Source organism: Ochlerotatus camptorhynchus, unplaced genomic scaffold, assembly GCF_037179485.1.
Source record: "Ochlerotatus camptorhynchus isolate MF236.1 unplaced genomic scaffold, CSIRO-AGI_Acam_v1.1 ptg000251l, whole genome shotgun sequence".
NCBI lineage: Eukaryota > Metazoa > Arthropoda > Insecta > Diptera > Culicidae > Ochlerotatus > Ochlerotatus camptorhynchus.
The window spans coordinates 4,185,189-4,211,760 of NW_027040741.1; the positions used below are offsets into that span (position 1 = coordinate 4,185,189).

A 26,572-nucleotide genomic window follows, 5' to 3' on the forward strand; every position below is an offset into this window, starting at 1 on the left:
CGTCCACCTACTGACCCGAGTAACAAACATTCTTAGGCTGAACAAGGCTGAAATTGCGTTTTAAAGACTTGACGACTGAGGCAAAGTTGTTTATCTTGTTAAAATAAACAACTATTTTGAAGAAGTCAAAACTCCACAGCCTGCTGTTTTCGAGTTACATGCATTTAAACAATATATTTAAAATTAAAACACTTATTTTCACATTTTTTTTCTGTGATTCCATATAACGTGAAAACAGTAGGCTGTGGAGTTTTGACTTCTTCAAAAGAGTTGTTTATTTTATCAAGATAAACAACTTTGCCTAAGTCGTCAAGTCTTCAAAACGCCATTTCAATGCATTAGAAAAAGTTATAGAAAAAAATACATGCTCCACTAAAATGATGAAATTCCAAAAACACCAAAATATACCTCTCTCAAATTATGACATTTTGTTTACAAAGAATTGTTTAATTTTTGCTGAAAATGCGATTTTTTGCGCTTTGGGAGATAATAAAGTTAAAAAATGGTTGTTTTTATTCGGTTTTTCAACAATATCTTTAAAATTAGAAGCTTAAACCAGCATGTTTCTTCACAAAAGTTATTTATTTAATGCATTTGCATAAGAGAAAAATATAACATTATATCGTTGTCAGCAAAAAAAAAACCGAAACAGAAAGAAAAACCATATTTTCGACCTTTTTTTTTCTTTAACTCCGAGTTATAGGAACCAGTAAGCTGTGGAAATTTTACGTTTTGGAAAGAGTTGTTTATTTTGTCAAGGCAAACAACTTTGCCCAAGACATCAAGTCTCCAAAACGTCAGAGAAAGAAGTTAGATTGTGGCGCCATCTTTGCGGAAGAGTTTTGAACTATTTGTATATGTCAATAGATGGCCCTTATTATGATGAGAAACTCCAAGTTGCGGAAATGCTTCGTTTCGAAGTTATTAATTTTGCTCCGCTAGATTGCAGTTCTGGCCCAGTGTAGATTGGTTCACAATGGTTGACTCAGAGGTCGAGTTTTACGGCTTTGATGACAGTTCTACCTTAGCAGAAGGCCAGCAGAAGACAAATGTGAAATTGTTTGATCAACTAGAAACGGCTTGAAATTGATGTACGATGGATTTGTATTTTACAAGGACAAGAAGTGTTACCTGGAAATCTAAATCAGATCATTTTACTCACTCACTAAACTGTTCACTATTTGCACTTTTGAATTGAATTTGACTCAGTTACTGAGTTACTCTCATTGACCATGTATGATAATGTCATTCAATTTACTCTTTAACTGTTAGGTGCAGACGACTATCTGGTACAGAGATAGATTGGTCAACGCTATCGATTGAGAACATCTAATGCTTTGCCTTCAGATCCAGTTGGTTTCTCTGAGCTTGACGAACAATATTTTCGCATAAAAACTTACAAGTTTGTGGAAGGACAACAGTTGCAAATTTTAAAAGAACGTTTTCCTCTGCTCCAGCTGGATTCTGCCAAATTTATACTATACATGGCATAGTTAGCCAAAAGGCATCATAAAAATTCTTGCCATACGTGCACATTTTGCTGTCATCGAAATCTGAAGCCGTATACCCGAAAGCTAAAAATACTCTCAGGCACCTGACACGCTCTCATGGTATTACCTTGGATCCCGAGTCGAATCGGCGCAAATTAATGCACTGAAACACGCGTTTCCCGATGCTCGACAGCAAGGATTCTTTTTTTATTTGGTCCAATTTTTTTTGGAAAAGCCAAAAAAATGTCTTTAGAGCCTTGACTACAATCCATTTATTCGATTCTCTTGAATGTTGGCACAATACATTCAACCGTTTGTGTATATGGCAGAATCTGCTGAAAGCGTTTAAGGAAGAATACCGGCAGAATACTTTCGATGCCTTCAAGGAGATATTGTCGACAAGACCAATAAGAAGACGGAAAAGAAGGATAAAGGCCTGCGAAAGCTATAAAGACCTATCTTGATACTTGATCATGTCCAAGTAATAACACTAATTTTGCAGAACAAGTACTAAGTAGGTGGGGTGAAAAGTAACCTCCTTCAATATAGTCCCTTTTTAGCTCGATACACTTATTCCAGCAATTTTCCAACTTCATGATTCCGTCCTAAAAGTAGTTTTCCGAAAGGTCTGCAAAATACTCCTCGATGATTTCTTCACGTGAGCTGATTTGTTTTTATTGATGAGCCATCTTTTGAGGTTTGGGAAGAGGTAATAGTCTGAGGGAGCCAAATCGGGCGAATACGGTGGATGCGAAAGCGATTGGAGCCGTAAGTCATTGATTTTAGCCGTTGCAGCGATTTTGGCCTTCAATCGCTCCAATAATGCACAGTAATACCATAGAGGTATCTCTAAGACCAGAAGGTCCCGAAGAAACGAGCTCAACTTTTTGACTCAGCTCTGGTACTATCTTCGGTCCCAAGCTAATCGATGCACCCCTCGAAACATCGGAAAATCCACGAACCCCCCCATTTTATCTGTCAAACTTTCATAGCGAATCAAAACAAATATAGTGCAGTACTGGAATTTCGACTAGAATGGGGTGCGTTAATCGATTTGCTTGGAACCAATAGGCTAGTTAAGTAGTGAGCCAATTTAAAATCGTTAGTTTCGTATTGATTGTTGGTAATACTCGCTGTTGATGGTTTTTGCTTTTTCGAGGTAAAGGGCGAACACAAAATTATTGCACTTTCTCATTGATGTGTATTGTGTACATGCTGTCAAACTCTCGAAGTCGTGTTTTTCGATTCAACGAAAATGGAGGTGAACCAACGCGAGTTGAGAGAACAAATTCCTGACAAACACCTGGAATTTCCTGACCTGTCACACCGGCAGTTGGGAAAAATGTTGAACATTCACCATTCAACCGTCTCCAGAGTGTTGAAGCAGTTCCAGGAGCGGTTGACGTTGGACCACGGCAAAGGAGCTGGAAGAAAACCGGGACCGGAGAACAAAAAGACGGAGGGAAAGGTGAAGCGGATGATTAAAGCAAATCCCAACGTCTCAAGCCGTGATTTGGCTAAAAAGATCGGCATGTCGCAGAGCTACGTCCAGAATGCAAAGAAGAGAGCTGGACTACATACATACAAGGTACAGAACTTCCCAAACCGCGATGAGCGGCAACAATCGACGGCTAAAACTCGGGCACGGAAGCTCTACGAGAAGATGCTGACAAAACATGGCTGCTGTGTGATGGACGACGAAACGTATATAAAAGCCGATTTTAAGCAAATTCCGGGGTTGGAGTTTTTCACCGGCAAGAGCAAGTTCGATGTGGACGACAAATTTAAGAAGAAGAAAATGTCGAAGTTCACCTCCAAATATCTCATTTGGCAGGCCATCTGCTCTTGCGGACTGAGGAGTGAGCCTTTCGTGACAAAGGGCACAGTAAATGGCGAGATCTACAAATCTGGGTGCCTCGAGAAGCGCCTTTTGCCGTTCTTGCAGCAGCACGACGAAGCTCCGCTATTTTGGCCAGATTTAGCATCATGCCACTATTCTAAAAGTGTCATGGAGTGGTATGAGGCCAATTCTGTCCATTTTGTTCTAAAGGACATGAATCCGCCAAACTGTCCAGAGCTGCGCCCTGTGGAGCAGTACTGGGCAATAATGAAGCGGGAACTTCGGAAGAGCAAGAAGACAGTCAAAGACGAGAAGGACATGTTAAGAAAATGGAAAAAAAAATTGAGAAACAGGTACCGGATGACACTGTAAAGACTTTGATGGAGGGCATCAAGCGAAAATGCGTTCAATTTTACACTCAAGGCTCCATCGATTAACTTTTCTTTTGATTTTTGAAGTAAATATATGTATAAAACTACCCTAAAATTTTGGTTTGATTCTAAACATTATAAGAAAATTGGCATGACATTTTCGGTGTCGCAATAATTTCGTGTTCGCCCTTTAGTCGACTAAGAGTATGGCATGACAATCCCAGAAAACCGACGCCATAACCTTTCCGACCCATCGAGCCTCCCTCGGCGCTTCGGAGCACTCGTGCCGGCTTCAGTTCATTTCCGGGCACTCATTCTGTTCTCTGGGATGTAATAGTGGATCTAGGTTTCATCAACAGTTACCAATCGACGCCAAAAGTTCGCCCGATTCCGCATCAGCAAGTCCAAACACTCTTTCGAAGTGCTCTCGCGTTCGTGTTTTTGGTCAGGAGTGAGTGGCACCCAGCGGCAGGATATCTTTTTCATATGCAGAATCTCGCCCAAAATATGGTGTGCACAGTAAAACAAATCCTGAATTTTAATTGTGATGTAAATATTCATTCACGTAAACTTGAATTTTATTTCACGCAAAAGAGCAACTTGTAAGCAATGTTGTTTACAATAATGTGTTTTTGTATACAATATTTAAAAAATGGGATGAAATGTCTCAGAACTTTACATGATTCATAATGTTAACGTATACGAGCGTCACATCTCTAAAAAATGAAAATTGAACAGAAATTTACACTACTTTTTCTAACTGTGTGTGCGCTCAGTACTAATCTTTGTGGTATCTGCTAGCTGGCGCACCTTGACATTCCGGTCAGCCAACACCATTTCAAGTATTTTTTGACATTGTCCTCTGTAACCGCATCGGCGGGCCTGTCGCTGCGGACTTGATCGGTAGTGGAGTTGCGGCCACCACGAAACTCTCGAAACCAATATTTGACGGTGTAATTTGATGGAGCATTAGCCCCATAATATTTATCCAGCTTTTCTTTTGTTTCCTTCGCCGTTTTGCCTTTCAAAAAATAATGTTTTATGAGAAAAAGAAAATCGTTTTTATTCATACTCAACATGATGCTAAACACGTCAACAACAATCAGCTGTCAAAACAAAACTAAAGACAGTATCGCCAACCGGTGGAAACTAACGATTTAAGATTGGCTCACTATTTGACTAGCCTATTGGTCCCAAGCAAATCGATTAACGTACCCCATTCCAGTCAAAATTTTAGTATTATACTAGTTACCTCTATCGCACTGAAATTTGGCATGTCTGTCTAAATATGAACGGACTACAAGGCATCATAACCTTTTTTGCAGTAGCAGCGCATTCTGGCGGTCAAGGAGGTTACTTTTCACCCCACCTAGTAAACATTTGTTTTGTTTTATGGCCATGTTCCAAATGAAATGCAATAAATAAGGCCCTAGATATACTCGACAGGAATGAGTTATTATATCGTTGAAAATTTGGGTAGCAAATTTAAGAATATTTAGTTTCCGGGAAATGGTATCTTCTGGGAAACGACTTTCCGGGAAACGGTACATTCTGGGTAATGGTTTACCGGGAAATGGTTAATTTCGTAAACCATACGTTTTTTTTTCTTGATTTGATTTCCGTCGATCTTGTTTTCCGTACTGGGTACCAATGCTACCGACACCAAGGAAGCAGCTCCCACACCTGGACCTACCTATTTACCTCCCTTCCCTTTCCTCAGAAAATCGCGGTGGCACCGGTTGGGATTGAGATTCACCACCAACGCCGCTTAGACGACCATGCATTTAAAATTCAACACTATTTCGTCAAAGTTTCGGTTGACTTTTTTTTTTAAATTAACCCCACACGGCAGAAGTATTGCCAATTCCATCAATATTTTTGCGTCAATATTTTCAAAAATAATGTTGGTGCGCCATCAGTACAGGGCTTATCCTCATTAAATTGGTTATATCTGATGAACTATTCTGAAAATAATGACAACATTCATGACAAAAGATGCCCAGGATCAGGCCTTATCTGCTGCTGTAGCCAAAGAGCTGGAAGGAGAAATATTGAAACCCGAAATCAAACTTGTTTGTCCATATGTTCATCCATATTTTCGTCGTTGATTTACATCCCAGTAAATTCAACAAAGGCGTAGTCCTGCTTAGCTGCGCCATCCTCTTTTTTTAAATACAACCTCACTTTTTTCGTGTGCAAATTTCCGTACATTTGATATCGCTCAAGCCTGTGTAAAAAAAATCCAAAAATGCAATTTTTCTTCTGACTTCCAATAAAACATGTTTTTCTTACACATCGCTGAAAAGTATTCCTCTTATTAACAAGTCAGAACATACATCTTTGAGATAAATTTCAAAACCACTCCTCACCGACTGGATGGATGGAGAAATCCAAACTAGACTGTTAATGTGATGGGCTGCCACTATCTACAGTATCCCCGGCAAAAAGCAAAGTTTGACTACTTTAGATGCTAATTGCCGCTAGTTATGATAATATTATCCTCCATTAAGATTATATTCTGCCGCACACTCATCTATCCCGTCGTTGGAGCGTGCGGTTGTGGCACCGGTTGTTCGTGATTTAGTTTCTTTAAAACAGAACCGTGGTGTATCGAGCTCAGTGTTTTTCAGGATCCATAAAAATGCTTTAAATGAAACGTGTTGTACATTAAAGAGTTTTCTACTACCATGTTTGGAAGACCACCATTTGAAGAAGAATATTGCTTAATTACTGTTGAAACAAGAGGCGCTCCTAAATGATTCTAATAGTTTCTTTCCATTAGTTGAGCCTCAACCGTTTTACATTATTAATGGATGTTTTTCAACAACACGAATGAACAACAAAGAGGAACTTTCAACATTTAAATATTTTAATCCCTTGTTGTAATATCTTCATCTTCTAGGAAAAACAACTCTGTTTTTGTGCTATGAAATGATGTCACTAGGGATATCCATATTATACAGCAATCGATTACAAAATGTTGCTTTAAAGTGAAAAAGTAAGCCAAAACTAAAGTTTCAGATTCTGCATCCTTGTGGAAATTTGCAATCAACCATTGCTTATAAACAACACACAGCTTGCAGAAAATTTTCAACGTAAATGATCAGAGGAGGATGCCATAGCAGCATAATGAATTGTTAATCCATTTTAAAATATGGACCAATAATTTCTCATGCACATTTTTCTCTTTTGCTCATCATGTGCAAAGTTGCCTACCGGTTAATCCGAAAAAAAAAATCGTGGAAAACTTCGTTGCTACTCTCACTGATGACAATTTATAGCCTACTGCCCACAAAGTCAACAAGTCTGTTTTTTCCCGATACCACGCCCTTTTATGCCATATAAAGTTAATATAGGTGTTCGCGCAAGCTACGTTTACCGCCTTTACCCTAAGCATAACATAATAATTCTACCTGCCCATAGATGTCACCACTTGTCCATGTATAATTGTCACTGTGTTATTATTTGTCAGCCGTAATGTGCTCTTCTTGTATGTAAAAACAATTGAATAAACGTATATAGTTCGTATGCGTCCGCCATGGCAAGATGGCTTAAAAGTCGGTCTGTTTTTTATCTATTAAATATCACAACGTAGGGAAACAAAGTTCCGTGCGCGATCAATAGGATAATTTCGAAGACATCATATCAAGAAGACTAGCAACTTTGCCAGTATCCCAGTGATAGTTACAAAAGGTGGAAGCAGCGCATGGAAATACTAGCACATACACAAACCTTTCTTCTGAGGTTGTAATCTTTGCTATCAAATTCGTTCGAAGCATTTACCCTTGAGTGGCAGATGACGCGATTGTGCCTGTTTCAGAGCGGTTGTATTAGAAAATGGAAGAGTGGCCAGTCTTCTTGATATGTTACCCTAATTTTTATTTTTAATAGGTGATCCATCATGAATGAGGTTTGTGTACTTTCTTATCCGGCATGGTCGGAGTTGGATTAAAATGATACCGAATTAAAGAGTGTATGCTGATCAATATCCTCTTCTAATAATAAACAAAACAAATATTGCATGTTATTTAATTGCTTGACTTACTTATAAGTTGTAAACCTTACTGTAGACATGCCATGAAATATTTAAAACATTATAAGAAAACACCAATCTTGTTGGCCGGTGTACAATTTTAGGCATGAAAACCCAACCGGAAAATGTGAGATTCTATTACAAAATTGCTATACTGTAATGTGGTCGCAGATTGGTTGTTTAAATAAATTAGTTATTTTTATGTTTGCTTTATTTGCTTTCATCTCATGATGTTTTAAACATTATAATATTAATTCTGGAGAAACTTACTCGTACGTTACAGATATTGTACGAATCCTATACAGAATATGTAAGGAATCTAGTCTTAAATTTGATATTCATGCCATTTTATTTGGGGGTACGTTAGGCATATGAATACTGAATTGCAACAGAGCTAAGGGTTTAATTAACCATAAGGATGTAGGTTTTTTTTTTTTTTTTATTAATTACTTTATTTGTACAGGCTCAATCGAATAAACTTTACAGAGCCGAGTTATCATTTTTGTTATACATTATTGATTTCTTATATTTAAAGTTAAAGGAGCTGGACCGGATACTCGCGGTTGTCTCGAGGTTAGTGGGGATTTACAATTTTTTTTTGGATGGGAAAAGGGAGAGGGAGGTTTGAAATGTGGTTTACGATACAAATATTTAATTAATCCTAAAACATGAACTAATTTCTATTCATCTTGAAAACAAACATAAAAAAAAACCCACACGTACAAAATACAAACTAAACACAAGGTTAATAAAACTTACAATCTAATGTTAATATTCTTAAAGTAAACATATATGAGTTTCATAAACTCCAGATTGCGTCTAGCCAAAATATCCCGCACTGGAACATTAGGTTGTCTACCTCGAGCCCGAAGGGAATCGTACAGTTCAGATCTGACTCCGCGATGCTCAGCACAAGACCAAATAATGTGATCTGCGTCCTGGTAACCTTGTCCACATTCACAGAGACTGCTGTCCTTCAGCCCAATACGGAACAAGTGAGCGTTTAACGAATAGTGATTGGACATGAGGCGAGACATCATACGAATGAAGTCTCGACCCACATCCAACCCCTTGAACCAAGAACTCTTCGACACCTTAGGGATGATCGAATATAGCCATCGTCCCAAACTCCCTTTACTCCACTTATTCTGCCAGCTGACGAGTGACTGTTGACGATAAATGAAGAAAAATTCATCGTAGGCGATTTGTCGATCGTAAATATCGCCTTCCATAGCGCCCACCTTAGCAAGCGAGTCAGCCATCTCATTGCCCGGAATCGAGCAATGAGATGGGACCCATGCAAAGGTGATGACAAAAGATCTTAAAGATAAAGCACTTAAAAGCTCTCGTATTTTCATGAGAAAATACGAGGAGTGCTTTACCGGCCTCATAGAGCGAATAGCCTCGACAGAACTGAGACTATCCGTAAAAATAAAATAGTGATCTGGTGCAAGTGAGGCGATCGTTTCTAGCGTATAGTGTATTGCCGCCAGTTCAGCAACATATACGGAACAAGGAGCTTGAAGCATTCGAGAGGCGCTATGAAATTCGTTAAAAATACCAAAACCAGCGGACGACTCTATTAGTGATCCATCTGTGAAGAACGATCTTGCGGAATCAACTTGGCCAAACTTTGCAGCGTAAATTGACGGAACAATCATGGAACGATGATATTCTGGGATCCCACGAATCTCCCGCGTCATAGATAAATCAAAACTAACTGAATTGCCGAAGTCGGAGAAGCATACACGATGAGGATTATGCTGTGAAGGGCTGACATCCTGTGTTATGTACACGTAGTACAATGACATAAAATTAGTTTGAGGGTTCAGCTCAAGAAGCTTTTCAAAGTTTTCGATTACCAGTGGGTTCATAACTTCGCAACGGGTGAGGAGCCTGAGGGACAATTCCGAGAACCGATCCGATAGTGGCAACATGCCCGCCAACACTTCTAGACTCATCGTATGAGTCGAGTGCATGCATCCTAACGCGATACGAAGACAACGATACTGGATACGTTCCAGTTTGATGATGTGAGTTTTAGCCGCCGACTGGAAACAAAAACTACCGTATTCTAAAACCGATAAAATCGTTGTCCGGTACAACGTTAGAAGATCTTGCGGATGGGCTCCCCACCACGTTCCGGTAATTGTTCGGAGAAAATTGATCCTTTGTTGGCATTTTCGTCTCAGATACTCAATGTGGGATCTCCAGGTGCATTTTGAATCGAACCAGACCCCAAGATATTTGAAGGACATAGAATGAGTGATCGGTTTACCCAAAAGTTGAAGCTTTGGTTGTGCTGGGCTATGCTTCCTAGAAAAAACGACCAACTCAGTTTTCTCCGTGGAAAATTCGATACCTAGCTGAATAGCCCAAGTAGACAAATTGTCTAAGGTATCCTGTAAGGGTCCTTGCAGGTCGACCCCTTTGGGCCCTGTCATAGACACTACGCCGTCATCTGCAAGTTGTCTCAACGTGCAGTTGTCACTTAGACAATTATCAATTTCTCTGACGTAGAAATTATACAAAAGGGGGCTTAAACATGAGCCCTGGGGGAGACCCATGTAACTAAATCGAGAAGCTGTAGAGTTTCCATGAGAAAAGCTCATATGTTTCTCTGACAGCAAATTGTACAAAAAGTTATTTATTAATGGAGAAAGGCCACAAGCGTGGAGTTTGTCTGAAAGGACTTCTACCGATACTGAATCAAAAGCCCCCTTTATATCCAAGAATACAGAAGCCATTTGCTTTTTTTTTTAGCAAAAGCCAACTGAATTTCTGTGGAAAGCAACGCGATACAGTCGTTCGTTCCCTTGCCCCTACGGAATCCAAATTGAGTATCTGAGAGTAGGTGGTTCGTCTCAACCCATTTGTCGAGGCGAAAAAGGATCATTTTCTCCAACAATTTTCGAATGCACGATAACATCGCGATGGGACGATACGAGTTATGATCTGAAGCGGGTTTTCCAGGCTTTTTAATGGCTATAACTCTCACTTGCCTCCAATCATCCGGAACAATATTGAGCTCCAGGAACTGACAAAACAAGTTCAACATGCGCCTCTTAGCGACGTCTGGGAGGTTCTTCAACAAGTTGAACTTGATTCTATCAGCCCCCGGAGCCGAATTGCCACACGAAAGGAGCGCGAGTGAGAGTTCCAGCATTGAAAAAGGCTGGCTGATCTCGTCTACAGAATTCGTCGTTTCGCGAGGAATCATCTGTGCCGGCACGGAATCAGGACATACTTTTCGCGCGAACTTGAGAATCCAACGATCTGAGTACTCCTCGCTCTCGTTGTTCGAAGACCGGTTACGCATCCTTCGCGCCGCGTTCCAAAGCGTATTCATCGACGTTTCGCGCGATAATCCGTCCACGAATTGCCGCCAGTATCCGCGTTTCTTGGCTTTGATGAGGCTCTTGAGTTCGCGTTCAAGAGCCGAGTACGCTTCGAAATACACGGGTGTTCCACGTTTCCGGAAAAGCTTAAGGTGGAAGTCAAGTTGAAAAATTCCACTACATACAAGCTCATTTTTGCGAGTGTCTGTGTGTTTGAGAATCACTGCTGTAATCACCTAATTTTGCAACTATTCCGACTCTCAGTGAAAGCTGGAAATACCATACACCAAATCATAAAGCACTTACCTTGTCATACAGCTCTCAAAAATCTGGGTTTTTTACATTATTATTATAAAAAACTGCCCATCTCAATTCAGGCGCACTGTAACTTTGTTTTGGGTCCCCAACGCACACCTTCTCGAAACAGTACACAAACACACTTCAAAAATACAATGTTAATTTCATTGCCTATTTTAATACGATTCCCATCACTTTCCTACCTTATACACTGCTTTACAAGCTGGTTCTATATCCCAACTATCAATTAAACGCGAGAAAATCCGCGGCGGCAAGCTCAAAATCGCGAAAACTACGCAAACGAGCAACGTGAAAATACGGAAACGTCAATCGTTTCCCCCCGGCGCCGTACTATCACTTTCCTGTTGTGGTATTCTCAGTGCCTTTGCCTGGCAATGCTAGGCTAGTTGTCTCTTTTATTCTCACACTCTTGAACGATGCAAAATGTATGACGTCATCATCATTGTCAAACAACGGTGAGAATGGTGGAAGGAGACAAAAAAACACACTACCAGTCCTGTTTTGCTGGCACAGTCTCAGACGGTGTGCGTGTTTACTTTCAGTTGGGCTGATTAACAAGGTTGCTAGCATTATTTCAAATTATTCAAAATAAAACATCATTACAAAAATAAATGTGGCATGAGAACTTTGTCAAAATTGCAATAAATATTAATTTCGAAGGTTTATAATACATAATAATGCATTCCTACTGCATACATGATTATATCGAGTAATAAGAGAAATAATGTCTCAATACTAAATTAACTTTTGGCAGCACTGACAGCTGACTAATGTATACAAAAATTGTGTTCAATTTGTGCGTGACTTCTGCGTATCCTGAGCGCGGCTTATCAAGCTTTTCAACCAGAGATAAAAATTCCGAATTTTTCGAAGGCAAAAAAGCAGCTTTAAAACGTAAAAATACAAATTCAGTATGAGAAAGCGTGGTGATTTGTAATTCAAAACCGGAAAGCGATGACGATTTTGAAGAGATCTTGGATTTCCTTACGGTGATTTAGAATCAGATTCAGAACATTCGGTGATTATGAGTTCCATTATAAGCTCATAGATGCAAATGAAGTCCGGAGGTTCGAAATCGACAATCAGACATACTTGGTTCCGGAAGTGTATAGAAGAATTTTAATGCTTGCCCAGGCAGTGAACTGCAGAGCTTCTCACTCGGGTAAATTGAAAATATGGATTTATTTAAGAATATGGAAATGGAAGGAAGTATTTTTGATTGTGATAAAATGACCGAGGAAACTGAAGAAATGATTCAGCACAGACAAACAGACATAACACATTGAATATTTCTCATTGTAAAACATCGTCGCTAAAATATTACCGCCATCTGTTGAGTACACTGTGGTGGGTAGTACGCACCACAGATGGCGGTAATGTGTAAACGTCAAACGCAAGGAAATTGACTATGCGCGCCACAGGTGATACTAGAGATACTTTTAAATTGATTGTTAAATGCTTGATCGATGAACAACTTGTGAGTGTTATATCTGTTTGTCTGTGGATTCAGCATGCATAAATCAGTTTGTGTTGAATCTGAAGTTAACGCATGCCATTACATTCTCAGATAATCTTATAGTTAATTTTAAATCTGCGATATTACAATACCTCCCACCTTTTAGAAAAAAAAATACGAGTTTAGTATATGTATTAGTATCCTTGCATCATAACCAATACATAAGCTCAAATCGCTAAAACATACTAATATATACAAAGGGTGAATCCAATCTGATTTGCACCTTAAACGCGTCGGACTTTTTACGATAAACCTCAGTGCATTGGTGGTCCCACCAAGGGGAAGGAGGTTTCCTACGCAAAGACGTTCCAGGAACCGGCCGAGTTTGAGCTCGAAGCGCGCTGTCCAAGATCAGATTGGAGAGGAAGTTATATTCCTCCAACGGTGGAAGCCCTTCTACCGACGACACGGCTTCCTCTATCACGGTCTTGAACGTTGTCCAATCGATATTACGGGTGAGGTCGTACGCGACGTTAACGGATTCCGACGGATTGAACCCACTGGCAATCGAAATTTTGATCGGCAAGTGATCACTACCGTGGGGATCCTGGATCACATTCCACGTGCAATCCAACGATAATGAGTTAGAGCAAAGTGTGAGGTCTAATTTACTTCCATTCGAAGATGGTCCAGCCAAACGTGTTACTTCTCCATTGTTAAGAATTGTCATATTGAAGTTATCACAGAGGTCATATATAAAAGTAGAACGGTTGTCATCATACAGTTCCCCCCAGCCTGTACCGTGGGAATTAAAATCTCCCATAATCAACCGTGGAGCAGGAAGTACTGAACATATATCTGAAAGTTGTTTTCGATTAACAACGGCTCTAGGAGGAATATAAACAGAAGCAATACAAAGGCTCTTACCTTTAATAATAGCCTGACATGCGACAACTTCAATACCTGTAAATTGTGGAAGATTCACTCTATAGAAAGAATGGCACTTTTTGATCCCCAAAAGTACCCCTCCTCCACGCGAATCCTCACGATCCAGTCGAATAATGTTAAAATCATAAAAAGGAAGATCTATATCTGAAGAGAGCCAAGTTTCACAAAGAGCAAATGCATCACAATCATTATTGTGAACCAAAAACTTAAAAGAGTCTAATTTAGGAATAAGACTTCGACAATTCCACTGTAGAATAGTGATCAAATCCCCGACCTCGTTTGGAAAATTATCCATCGAAGGAAATGATTGCTGCAATGAGGGGCCACTTCAATGTCAATTGCTTCAAGAGGGTCTTCACAGTAGGAAGCATTGCCAGAACAATGCTTTTGAGAGGATCAGAAATATTCAGGTACTTGAGAATATCGTCCACAATTTTATCAAATGAGAACAACCCAGATGAAGAAGGGGCTTCTGTTCTTAAAAATGAGACATCAGGGGTTTTGGATGTCCCCGGGAGAGGTGGAAAATCCTGGGTATAGTCAGTTCTTCTGAATCCAGGAGGAGTAGAAACTTCCTTTTTTCCACCACTCCTTGATTTGGGCAAGCTGATTTGGGGTTCTTCATTCTCAACTTTCCGCGAACGGATGCGTTTTCGTTTCCGTGCTGAAAAACAGAAAGAAGTTCCCTCCTCAGCCAAGTCAGAGTCAGTCTCGTCATCTGACAAAAGAGAAAAGGGATTTTTGTCGTTGGTCGATGGCGTGGCCGTCTTAAGCATTTCTGCAAAAGACTGCCGGGAACGTTCCTTAAGTGAGCGTTGTAATTTCTCCCCGCGTTGTTTGTACACCGGGCATGACGAGATACCATGAGGAGTTCCCTTACAGTACACGCATTTTGGTGCGGTAGCTGCACAGGTGTCATCCCCATGCTTCTCTCCGCATTTGGAACAGCGTGCCTTGCTGCCACAGTGGGAGGCCGTATGTCCCAACTGCTTACAGTTTTGGCAGTTCATGACCCGGGGTACGAACAAACGCACAGGTAGTCGAAGTTTTCCCAGCTCGATGTAGTGAGGAAGGGCTGAACCAGAAAAGGTCACACGGAACGAGTCTGTGGGGGTAAAACTCTTTTTACCCTCGCTGACAGATACTGAGCCCAGTTTTTGGACATCCAGTATCTTCACCGGAGGAAGCAAACGGTTCTTGAAACGGCTAACCGCCTGCTTCTCCAAGATCTCGGGGGTCAGACTCGCTTCGGTGACCACACCTTCGATCTCCACATCACGAGCTGGGATGTAAACTCTGTACTCGAGCGTGAAGAGCTGGGAGGCAGCAATCTCGTTAGCCTGCTTCAGGTTAAAGACGGAGACACGAAGTTTATTGTGCCTAACCTTCGTGATTTCAGTCACGGCCGAGTATCGCTTCGTCAGATCATTAGTAATTTGCATTACATTCAAAGGTTTGTTTCTGGGCTGAAAGTAGACAACCCATGGGCCAGTCGAGTCATCTGGATAGGCTCGCGATCGGGGGTTTATCTGAGCCTGTCCTTTGCCAGACTGAGACGATGAACCAGGGAGAGATGACGTACGTTTTCGACCCTTCTTGCCATCGCGTGGCAAAGTGGTGTCATCTTCCGACAAAACGTCCATTTCGTCTTGCGACAAAATGTCCATTTTGCCGTACTAGTGGGAGCGAAAAACGCTCTACTACTGAAACGATAATCACTCGGACACAATACACAAAAAAAAAAACTACAAACACAGAACACAAACTTAAAATTTAACTGTGGGCGAAAGAGAGAAACAAGAACAAAAACTTATCTGATAATCCTATACTACTACCACCGAGCGTATAAACGGCAGCAGCGGAGCGACGCGCAGCGTGGATGATCTTCGATCAGCGTGTGCGGGCGGTCTTCGTTGGTGTGTGCTTATGTGAGGGTCGGCACTCAGCTGAACACACGATGATAGATGAGCGGTGTAAATGCGGAGGCAGATGCTGACACTCGATGACGATGATCCGTGTGCAGGTATGCGTTACCACGCACCGATGGTGCGCAAAATGGTTGGCGAATTGGCAATCGTAAAAACAATTTTCCTTCCGATGATGCCGAAAACACACTTTCTTCTCAGAAAAAAAAAACTCACTTTTAGTTAATTATTTAGCTGGGAACTCTAAGCGAGAAAAAACTGACAATTTAAATCAAGCGAATAGCGAGAAAACTTCCAAAATAGCGGAGCGCGAACTAAGTCGACCGTACTTCTTGCTAGGACGCAGTGGAATGAAGGATGTAGGTTGGAATCATAAAATAGCTTAGAGTGCTTTAGTTCTTTAAAAAAAAAATTAAATAACCGTTCCATGCATTCTTATAGATCGGAGGTTCTGAACTAAAGCTTAAATTGTTTGGAAAATTAGAAGATACTGAGAAGCAAAATTCACATGATCGGCAGGACACGTGTGTGTGTAAGAAAATTTACAAAAAAATCTACAGCAGCCACACAGTGGTTCACTACCAAAAACTTGCGTTATTTTTTTTTGAGGCTAGTAAGCATAGTTTCTTCAAATAATTTGGTAGATTCTTCAGAAACTTTCTTTTGAAATTATTAGAACATTGATCTATCCTGCTAGAAGGGCATTTAGCTGGCGCTGGTGGTGTAGTGGTAAGCGTGACTGATTTCTCACCCCAATGGGTCTGGGTTCAATCCCAGCCGAGGTCGGTGGGATTTTTCTGAGGCAAAAAATCTTTGGTCACGTCTTCCTTTGGAAGGGAAGTAAAGCCGTTGGTCCCAGCCCATGTGAATGGGTGCGATGCGATATCCTACGCAGTTGTGGAAGCTGCCCTCCTGCACATTCCATTACCGTCAATGCATGGTAATCGATGTCCGTCGGTGATTGGCGGCACTACATTGCGGAACAGAGACCGAAAATAAATAAAGGAACGAACGAAAATCTAGAAGGGCATTGGAAGAATCAAATTTTATAACCATGCTAAAAATTGGTTAGTGTCTTTAGCAAAGTTGTAGATTCTTGGAACTTTTCTGAAGATATCAGCTTCGTTTTTAGAATATACGATATCTAAATATACCTTTTTTATTAATACACTCCAAAAATAATTTTTTTTGTAAAAAACAATCCGAAATCTTATTTTAGCAGCATTGTATATTCTAGAAAGTTGTGAATATTATAAAAGAAATATTTATAGAAGATATTAAAGTGTTATAATGAAAACTTCAAGTTTAAATTTATATTTAAATTTACTTTACAATTCAACAGGCACTGTGACTAGTTCTTCCCATCCACTATTTGTATCGCTCAGTGTAATCTATCTGCCCGATTTGTAATCGTCGCAATGAAGTTTCTACGTGGACCAAATTCATAATGTTCTGTTTGCCTTACAGATAATCTCTCACTGCTCAACCACGGTGATAGAATGCAAACAAAAATTCATAACAGTTAAAATTTCACAAATTTAAAAATATAATGATAGCTTTTAAAATTTTAAAAGTTTGTAAATTGTGAAAAATTTCTGAAATCTCTGATTTATCCAGATAGTTAATTGATTCATTTTAAAGATTTGAAATGTTTTCCAAATATTTCATGAGCAGGAGGACGTTCTAAGCTGCTATTCATCTCATTTGAAATCTTTGGACTGCAACAACAAGGCGTTTAAGGTGTCTTTAGAAATTTAATGATTTTTTTTTATGACTTTTGATGATGCTACAGGAGGGTTTAAAGGATAACGATTGAACTTATACCAGCATTTTCAGAGATTGATCTGCAACAAAAGGGTGTTTGAGATTTATTTATAAATTTCGTGATTTTTTGGATGACTTTGAAGTAGCAAAATAACGTTAAAGAGGGCTGCATATTTCCTTCTTTTGGAGGTTGATCTGCAACAGCAGGGCGTTTAGAGTGTCTATAAAATCTTGTTGATTTTTGAATAATTTTTATTTTGAGCTTGAACTGCAATCGTAGATAAGTGTAGGTAAGGTGTCCTTAGGCATTGATGATTGTTTGGATGGCTTTGCAGTTGCGTTAGAGATAACTACAGATCTCCTCCCAAAATTATGAAAGTTTGAACTGCAACAGCAGGGCGTTGAGAAATTTTTGCCTATTGATGATTTTATGGATGACTTTGAAGTTGCTGGATAAAGTTGGATATAGTTGTTAGACTATAAATCTCATTCTAACATTTTGGGACGTAGACCTGCAACAACAAGGCGTTTGATGTGTCTTTAGAAATTTCATGGTGTTTTGGATGACTTTAAAGTAGCAAGTGAAGGCTAAGTTTGTTCTGCAACTGCGTGATTGCCTCTCACCCAAAGGACCTGGCTTCAGTCCCAGTCAGCACCGCAGGGATTGTCTGAGACATAACATATCTGATCAGGGAAGTAAAGCCGTTGGTCCCCGGTCCATGAGTTGATGTTTCGATATGTAGGGTCCAGGTGTGGGGAGCTGTCTCCCTGGCGTCAGTAGCATTGGAACTAAGTACGGAAAACATATCAGAGGAAAATAATAATAATCAAGAGGGCATAAAGGATGACTATTAACTCGTAAAGTACCAGGACCAGATTTGTTTTTCAAATTGCTCGTTCTCAGCAATGTTACAAACGATTTTCATAATCCTGCACTTTTATTGAAGGGGAATAGAGGATTTAAATTTTGACATACGTGACGTCCCGCAGGCGTTTGAAAGATGCAAATATGTCTGTGATTATTCGGTTTTTTCCACAAGTTTGACCATATGCTACTTGTTGGTTATCTGGTTCATTGAATAATACCAAAAAGATGAAATATGGAAAGTAGGAAGGAATTTAGATGTTTCTACGATGTCTAGCCACGCTATTATCGATTCCGTGAGTTATGGAACCCGGATCCATAAATCATAGTAATATTTCTGGAAATCGTATCATGCAACATGTCAAATCATGCCAAATAGGTAGAATCAAGCCAATGAAGACCATTTTTAGACCAATAATTGAAATAGGCGGAACAACCAAACGTAAACAATGGCTTTAATTCAAATTGCTCGATAATCAAAACACATCCAAGCAATCTAATACCACCATCTGATAGAGCAAACTTCCTTTATTCAAAGGCATGGTTAGTTTGCGTGGGACTGGTTTGATTATCGATGAATTTGCGTTTAAAGCTATTGTTTACGTTTGGTTGTTCCGCCTATTTCAGTTGTTGGTCTAGATTTGAGGTGTATCTGGTGACATTTGACAAATCATGTCAAACTGACAATGGGGTCTCTGAAATCAGTTTATGGTACATCCGATGACATCTGGCCACATTGACATCGGTTCTTCGAGTCCCGGAATACGGTACGGTAGGCTATAATTATATTGGAGAAAACCATATCATGCGGCACTTCTAATCATAATAAAATGAGAATATTAAGTCAACGAAAATAGATCGAAATGTATTCAATGACATATGACATTGGCATCGGTTTCAGAGAACCAAGAATTTAGTTACATAGGCCATCGTAATATTCGAGGCAAAATAATCATGTTGCATGTCAGACTGACAAGGTTAGATCATTGAAATCAGTTTATGGTGCAACAGATGACGTATGGCCATATTGGAATCAGTTCTTGGGGTCCCAGAATATGTTCCTTTAGGCCATAGTCAAATTTGAAGTAAAATAATATGACATCAAGTCAAATCATGGAAGCACGAATGCGATATGGAACATGCAGACTATTAGAGGTGATTTTTTTTTTTACATATTGGTATTGGTATCAGTGCCGGGGTTCCGGGATTCAATTCGCGAATACCGGTATGCATTACAAGGAAGTTAAATCAACATATTTCCATAAATATGTGTTACTTGAGCATAGTGTCTATCTTAGGTAAATGAAAACAGGTCGAGATGTATCCAGTAATATCTGTTAACATTGGCATCGATACCTGAGTCTCGGAATCCGGTTATATAGGTCATAGTAGTATTCGAACAAAAATGAACTTTTAATTACATATGTTAGTTCGATTTTTCTAATTTCTAGCAACCTTGTCAGAGGTTTCACATATTATATGCCATTTTATACCAATATGTATGTTGCAGCAACTCTCCACTAGATGTAGTTTCTGATATGCATGACTACCAGGTGTAAATTATTATGTTTGTTAGTTTGTATTGAGCGTGTTTACTAAAAAAAAACGGTGTTTGTTCTGACTATCGAGAACAAATAGCATTTGATAAAACTTTTGAATAAAAAAAAACAGTCATATTTGCATCTTTTATACACGAAGAGCGGTTTAGCAGGACGTTAACAGTTGGATCCACTATTTTCCTTCAATAAAAGCTCAATTTTATGAAAATCGGTTGTAACATTGCTGAAAACGAGCTTTAAAAAAAAACTACAAGGTACAGCCCTTTGAGGTTTAACGCAATGGTGACGTAGGACTACGTGGTCTTATATAATAAATATTATTTGTTAACTGCAGCAGGAGCTTGTGTTTTGTGTAGGAATAGGAATTTGAGCAGGGTTCTATCTGTTTATACTCTTTAGTATGACGCACTTGGCATAGATGGCCCACAGTGACTCACGAAGAGCTACTGATTCCGATCAGTAGCGGTGCGGCTTCTTCCTCCTTCTATGGATGCTCATGTGGGCTTGCAGGCAGCCTTTCGTTGTGTACTAGAGAACACCACCACTAGCCACGCGGTGATTGAATAAACACCGTTATGCTCCCTGACATCCCTCCGATGCATACGCCACTGATTATTCAGCGTAATGGCCGGACACTCTCTTAATCAACGACTGTGGATGTACATTAAACTCTCGAGTACATAAATACACATCCGGAGACGAACCAGCCCAGGGCTAAAAGTCTCCTCAATAAAGAAATAATTAAAAAAAATAATAAATGCACATCTTTTCCATACATCATTTACAGGAAAATGTTCTGTTCCGCAGCGAATACCAATAAAACAAATACCACGTTTATGTTTGTTCTGTACCGTCGGCTGTAATTATAATAATTGTTTTGGAAAAGGTCCATCCGATTTGGCCTTTACGCAAACAAGTTTGTCTGTGCTGCGGAAGCAAGCATCAGCAAAGATCACATAATAATATTGAAAATTTTGCACGAGGGTTGAATAAAATGAGCAAACACACGAATGGAATGTTCACGACACTTTATTTAATTAAAAGGCATGTTCATGAAAAAATCATATATAATGCACGTATTAATCACGATGTAGTCATATTTATCCCACCGTAAAAAATTCGGTTGATTGATGAAATATCATATGTTAACTCTCATTATGTAAAGGGTGGATACGAAATTATTCCAGCAATTAGTCATTAAATTAAAAATTAAATAAATTTTCAATGGATTATATACTTATGCTACAGCGTTTGTTCCTATAGTTGCGTATGGAGTCTTTGTTATTGATTGCAAATAATTGCTTACGTGGTCATTTACACTTTGCACATACTAAATCTCTGATTGATATTCTCATTAAGAAAAACCTTGTAAATTTGGAATTAATTGATATGAAATGTTTTAAATTTCTTCCCAAGCACGTTATTGAGTTAAACGGAATTTGTCTGTCAATGTCGGCAATGTCGTCTCATATTATAAGCCCTATTACGTCTTACGTTGGGTTCCAGGATTTACTAACAGTCTGCACTTGATTGACGACTAACAAATAAATAAATAAATACGCAAACATATCTTTATAATAAACTATAAACTATACACTGATACAAAAAACCGAGCATTAACAAATCGTGGGTCGCCCATTATAAGCCAAATTTAATGCACTGCTTTATCTGGGTTAGCTACCATAGTTTTTCATTCGTATTATACATATAAATATAATTAAGCAATGTTTAAATGGTTTAATGTTAAATGGGTTAATGTTGCATAGCTTAATGTGTTTTTACCTGAAGGACCATGTTCGCTAAGTAAAATCCAATCACATGTGAGTTTCAGAGCATGCTGAAAAAATGTACAGTATAATCATTTGTTGGAAGGAGCACATTGAAACTAGGTAACGGTTCCACTTAAATTTCAGTTAATTGAGTCTGCAGGGAATCGCATACCGTCTTCTTTTGATAAAATGTTACACCACAAATGGCCGCCTATACTGACGTGCTGCAGAAAGCCACATAGTGGTATATTTCCACCATCTATAAACCTAAATTACTAAAATTTAATGTTCAACCAGATAAGAACTCTATCAGAACCCAAAAAAACATCAGACCATAGTCATAAATCTCGTCTATTTGCTTTAACTGTATGTGATAATAGAAACCATATTACAATCTGAGGCTGTAGCTCAAATGCTCATCGCATACCTGGGCCATCAAAAGTTATCTTTACCGCACAAGTGATTATATCGTAGCTCAACATGAGCTCATGTTAGGTGGTCTCTCTACCTTCGTTCTCCATCACTTCACCCGGGTTGGTTTCGTTATTTCCCTCCCCCATACAAGCCTTCGCAAATAATAAACGCTTCCAACCCTTCTTCGCTTCTTCCTGGCCTGACTTGTGTGAGTATGTGCTCTCTTACAGTTTGATTTTACGACAGGCAGTCATTAAGCCATTATCACTCTTGTTGTCTTGAAAGTTGGCTGAAATAACTATAATTTACCGCGCGTCCCCATATCGCCACCGGCACGTGCACCAACACAAACGATGGTACTCCATCAAACACACCTTTGCCGTAGTCACATGCAAGCAGCATAAGCCCAGCACGGAAGGAAGGATCCATTACTGCATATCTAGAGTGTTCTTCTCAGGCGTCGGGCTAGGTGTCACCTGTTTCCGGAGCGCTCCACCCACATTCACCTCGCAATCACGCCACCCAATCGCTGCCGCTGGTACTAGAATTATGGGTTGGTGTTTGCGTTCAAGAGTGTGTGTGTGTGTATGTCTGAGTATATGTGGGAAATTTTATCCACCGCGACGAGGACGAGTGCGAAGTAAGATAAGCCTATGGATCTTTGCAGAACGGAAAATTATACACAAAGAAGAAGGATAACTCTTTTATCGGTGCTGTAATGTGAATTCTTATCTAAGTGGCTGCCGGTCTCCGATATCTGGTGATTGTTGCAACTAGTTGGAGAATGCTCTGGCGGTAGAAGCGTCGGTCCATATTATAGATAAGGGACGGAAAATGAGGACTTTTCGGTATGATGAACGTTTAGCCGAGGCTGAGGTCTGTTTAAAATAATGGCTCAAAATAATTTGACTAGCTCGAAAATAAAATAAATAAACTAAATAGGGGAAATTCCGACTGGTTATACCTTACTCAGTACATTTGAGGGGTAAAAACAGTTCTTGTGTGATCAAATTTGACAAATCAATGCTTTGATACATGATGTATCCTCATGCAAAAACTGTTCCTTGATTCAATTTCCCCTCTGACGATAGTAGGTAAAGGTATACTATTTAAAAAAAAAACTGTGACATTCAAAACCGACATCATCAAATTTTCTTCTTCCTGGCTATTGACGAACATTTTACTTGCCCTTCACTTACACCCAGCCTGGCAATATAAGCTTCTATTACAGATTTGTATGAAAAGTATGTATCCATTGCAATATTTGATCGCATGAACAGATTCTGTATGGTTTATTAAATAATTTTGCAATTTGTATGTTATCTTTGTTTTCAAACAAAGTTTGTTTTCCTGGATGCATTGCGTCTAGAAAATCATCCCGTGAAGGTTTTGTACGAAAACAAAAATGTATTCTTGATCAACTTCTTTGTACGCTGCAGTCCTTTGCAAGAACTGTCATTACTTTTATTGTATGAAATATATGCAGATGATTTAAGCGAGATTTGTTTTGGGTGTAGTGTTCTTGAAACACTTCTACAGTTATTATTTGAGAGATTTCTATTCGCGTTTGAAAACTAACAGTTTTATAATTGCTTTTAAGATGATAAAACACCCTTATGGAGTATTTTGTCGTGGCATCGATAAAAAAAAAAATACCGAGCAGGTTTAAGATTTACAAACAGAACAATGTTATATAGCGATAGCGTGCTGCATTAAATTCATTTTTTAAACCAGAACCGTTTAGACTTTATCGTCAGACTTTTTAAAGAAAGGGTTTTAAAACAATTAAATGCTAAACTACTGGCCTAGAATGTGTTGCACTTTTAAATGCTGTATTTAAACTAAAAAGGATGCTTGTTTCCATTATAAAACAAAATAAATCAGTGTGAAAGCTAAAAGGCTGCTAAATTGTTACTTGGGAAAGAATTTCTTGAAACTGACTGAGAAAATTCAACAGTTGACAGAATATCAGGCCGTGGTTTAAAGGATGCAACGAAGGAGCTTGTTATTCAATTTGTCGAGGTCGACGAAACTAGTCAGGTGATGCCTGAACAGAGACACTACGTCACAGTGGAAACAGATGGAAAACGTAATGCAATACATAAATTGTTAGGGATGACAACACCAGAAGCCTATAAAAGATTTAAGGAAATTAAATTGGTGGTAATACGATTTTTTTTATTCGCGAAACTTGGGTCTAAATACTGCAAACTTTTAACCAGTTCAGAATCACACAATGTTTGCGTTTGTACAATATTTCACAACACATAATTTAAAAAAGTACAATATTTTGTATGATCTAAAGTCCTATCAGTACTGTTATGTCTATGAAAAAAAAAATCAGCAAATTGTTATCTTAGATGTTGTGGTGATTGTCCAAACATTTCATCAATTGAGAATAAATTGTCAGAGCAATTAGAAGAAAAAATGATTGATCAAATGTCATTCGAATAGTGGGTAAGCACTGATAGATGTTGAAATGTCGTGCGTTTATTTCGTTTCAATGTTCAGTTTAGTTTAAAATAACTATGGTTATTATTTGAACTATGTAATTAATTAAGAATTTCAATGCAATTAAAAAAGAGTGACTCGTAACGGAAACATAGTACGCGAAGCCGTGCGATGGTACGTTGGTCTCTCTCTTCCGCGGAGCAAATCTCCCGGGACTGCTACAGTTGGCCAAAGACGAAGGAGACAAGTATCTGGAAGTCGTTCAACCTGTCATCGAAGATTTTTATGTTGATGACCTTCTCTCCGGTGCAGAAAACCTGGATGCTGCTATCGAAAAACGTCGCCAAATCACGGATATGCTTGCATCAGCTGGATTCCCATTGAGGAAGTGGGCGTCCAACGTTCCGGAAGCTTTAACTGGAATACCACTCGAAGAGTTGGCAATCAAACCCCTCTTCGATTTGCAAGATGACCAATCAGTGTCCACGCTTGGACTTGTTTGGGATACAAGAACAGACATGCTGAGATTCAACGTCGAAATGCCAGTTCCTGCAGCGGTGCTTACAAATAATATCATACATCGCTAGAATCTTTTATCAGCTGGGCCTCGTCGGCCCGGTTATTGCTACTGCTAAGATGTTTATGCAACGGCTCTGGAAGCTGAAAGGCGAGGATAATCAACCCTACGAGTGGGACAGACCTCTTTCACCGAAACTGTAAGAAGAATGGAAAAGATATCATGCCACGCTGGACATCCTCTCGGAACTACGAATTCCTCGTTTTGTTTCTTTCACCGATGCACCCAGAATTCAGCTTCATTTGTTCTCCGATGCGTCAGAATTGGCATAAGGCGCCTGTTGTTACGTTCGTTCTGAGAATGATAATCGTATCCACGTGCAACTCTTGACATCCAAGTCAAAGGTTGCTCCACTCGCCACTAAACATTCCATCGCTCGACTTGAGCTCAGCGCTGCTGTGCTATCCACCAGACTCTTCCAGAAGGTAGAACAATCGATACGAGCCACGTTTGATGTTTTCTTCTGGACAGATTCTACCACAGTTCTCCAATGGCTCAATTCTACACCGAATCCCTGGAAAACATTCGTGGCTAATCGAGTGTCAACAATCTAGTCAAACATAGAAGGATATTCCTGGAAGCACGTTCCCGGAAGTGACAATCCCGCTGATGAATTATCACGAGGCTTGACGCCTATTGATCTCCGTAACCAATCTCGATGGTGGAACGGACCATCTCACAACCTCCGAGTCATTGGCCATACGCAAGCCTACCAGATGAAGAATACCCATCGGTCGCCGAAGAAGCACGCAAGGTTACATTAGTGACTTTGCATAACGAACAACCCGATCAACTATGTTCCCGCTATTCTACGTACAGCAAACTCCGTCGTATTGTAGCGTACTGTATCAAGTACATCCAATCACTCAAGGCTGCAGTGCATAAGTCCACGGAAAACCAAACACTACTCCTCTAAACAACCAATCTCGTAGATGCTGATCGTGTGTTAGCCCGTCTAGCACAACAACAAACGTTCTTTGATGAGTATGCTGAACTTCAAACCTTTTCCGTTGTGAAAGGTGCTCCGTTGAAATGGTTAAAGCCTCATTTGTGTGGACTCCTCCGTGTTGGAGGCCGGCTTGAGCATGCCTGTGTATCAGAAGCAAGCAAACATCCTATCATCTTGTCAGCTAAACATCCGTTGTCTCGTTTACTCTGCGAACATTATCACAAGATTCTCCTCCACGCTGGTCCCCAGTTGATAATATCTACCATACGCCAAAAATATTGGATAATTGGAGGAAGAGATCTAGCTCGGCACACCTATCACCGTTGCGTCAAATGTTTCCGCATTAAGCCTACCCTCATCCATCAAAGCACAGCTGACCTGCCAAGTTCCCGTTTAACGCCAGCGCGCCCATGTTCCATTTGTGGCGTAGATTATTGTGGTCCAGTGTTTCTCAAGTCGCCAATTCGAAATCGTCCGCCAACCAAAGCATATATCGCAATCATCG

At 39.7% G+C, this 26,572-nt stretch overlaps 1 protein-coding gene across 1 annotated transcript in view; it reads right to left on the reverse strand.

Annotated features, from left to right (window-relative positions):
- The window catches only part of klg (klingon), a 468,581-nt gene that overhangs the window by 143,601 nt on the left and 298,408 nt on the right, over positions 1-26,572 (reverse strand). The window lies entirely within an intron of this gene.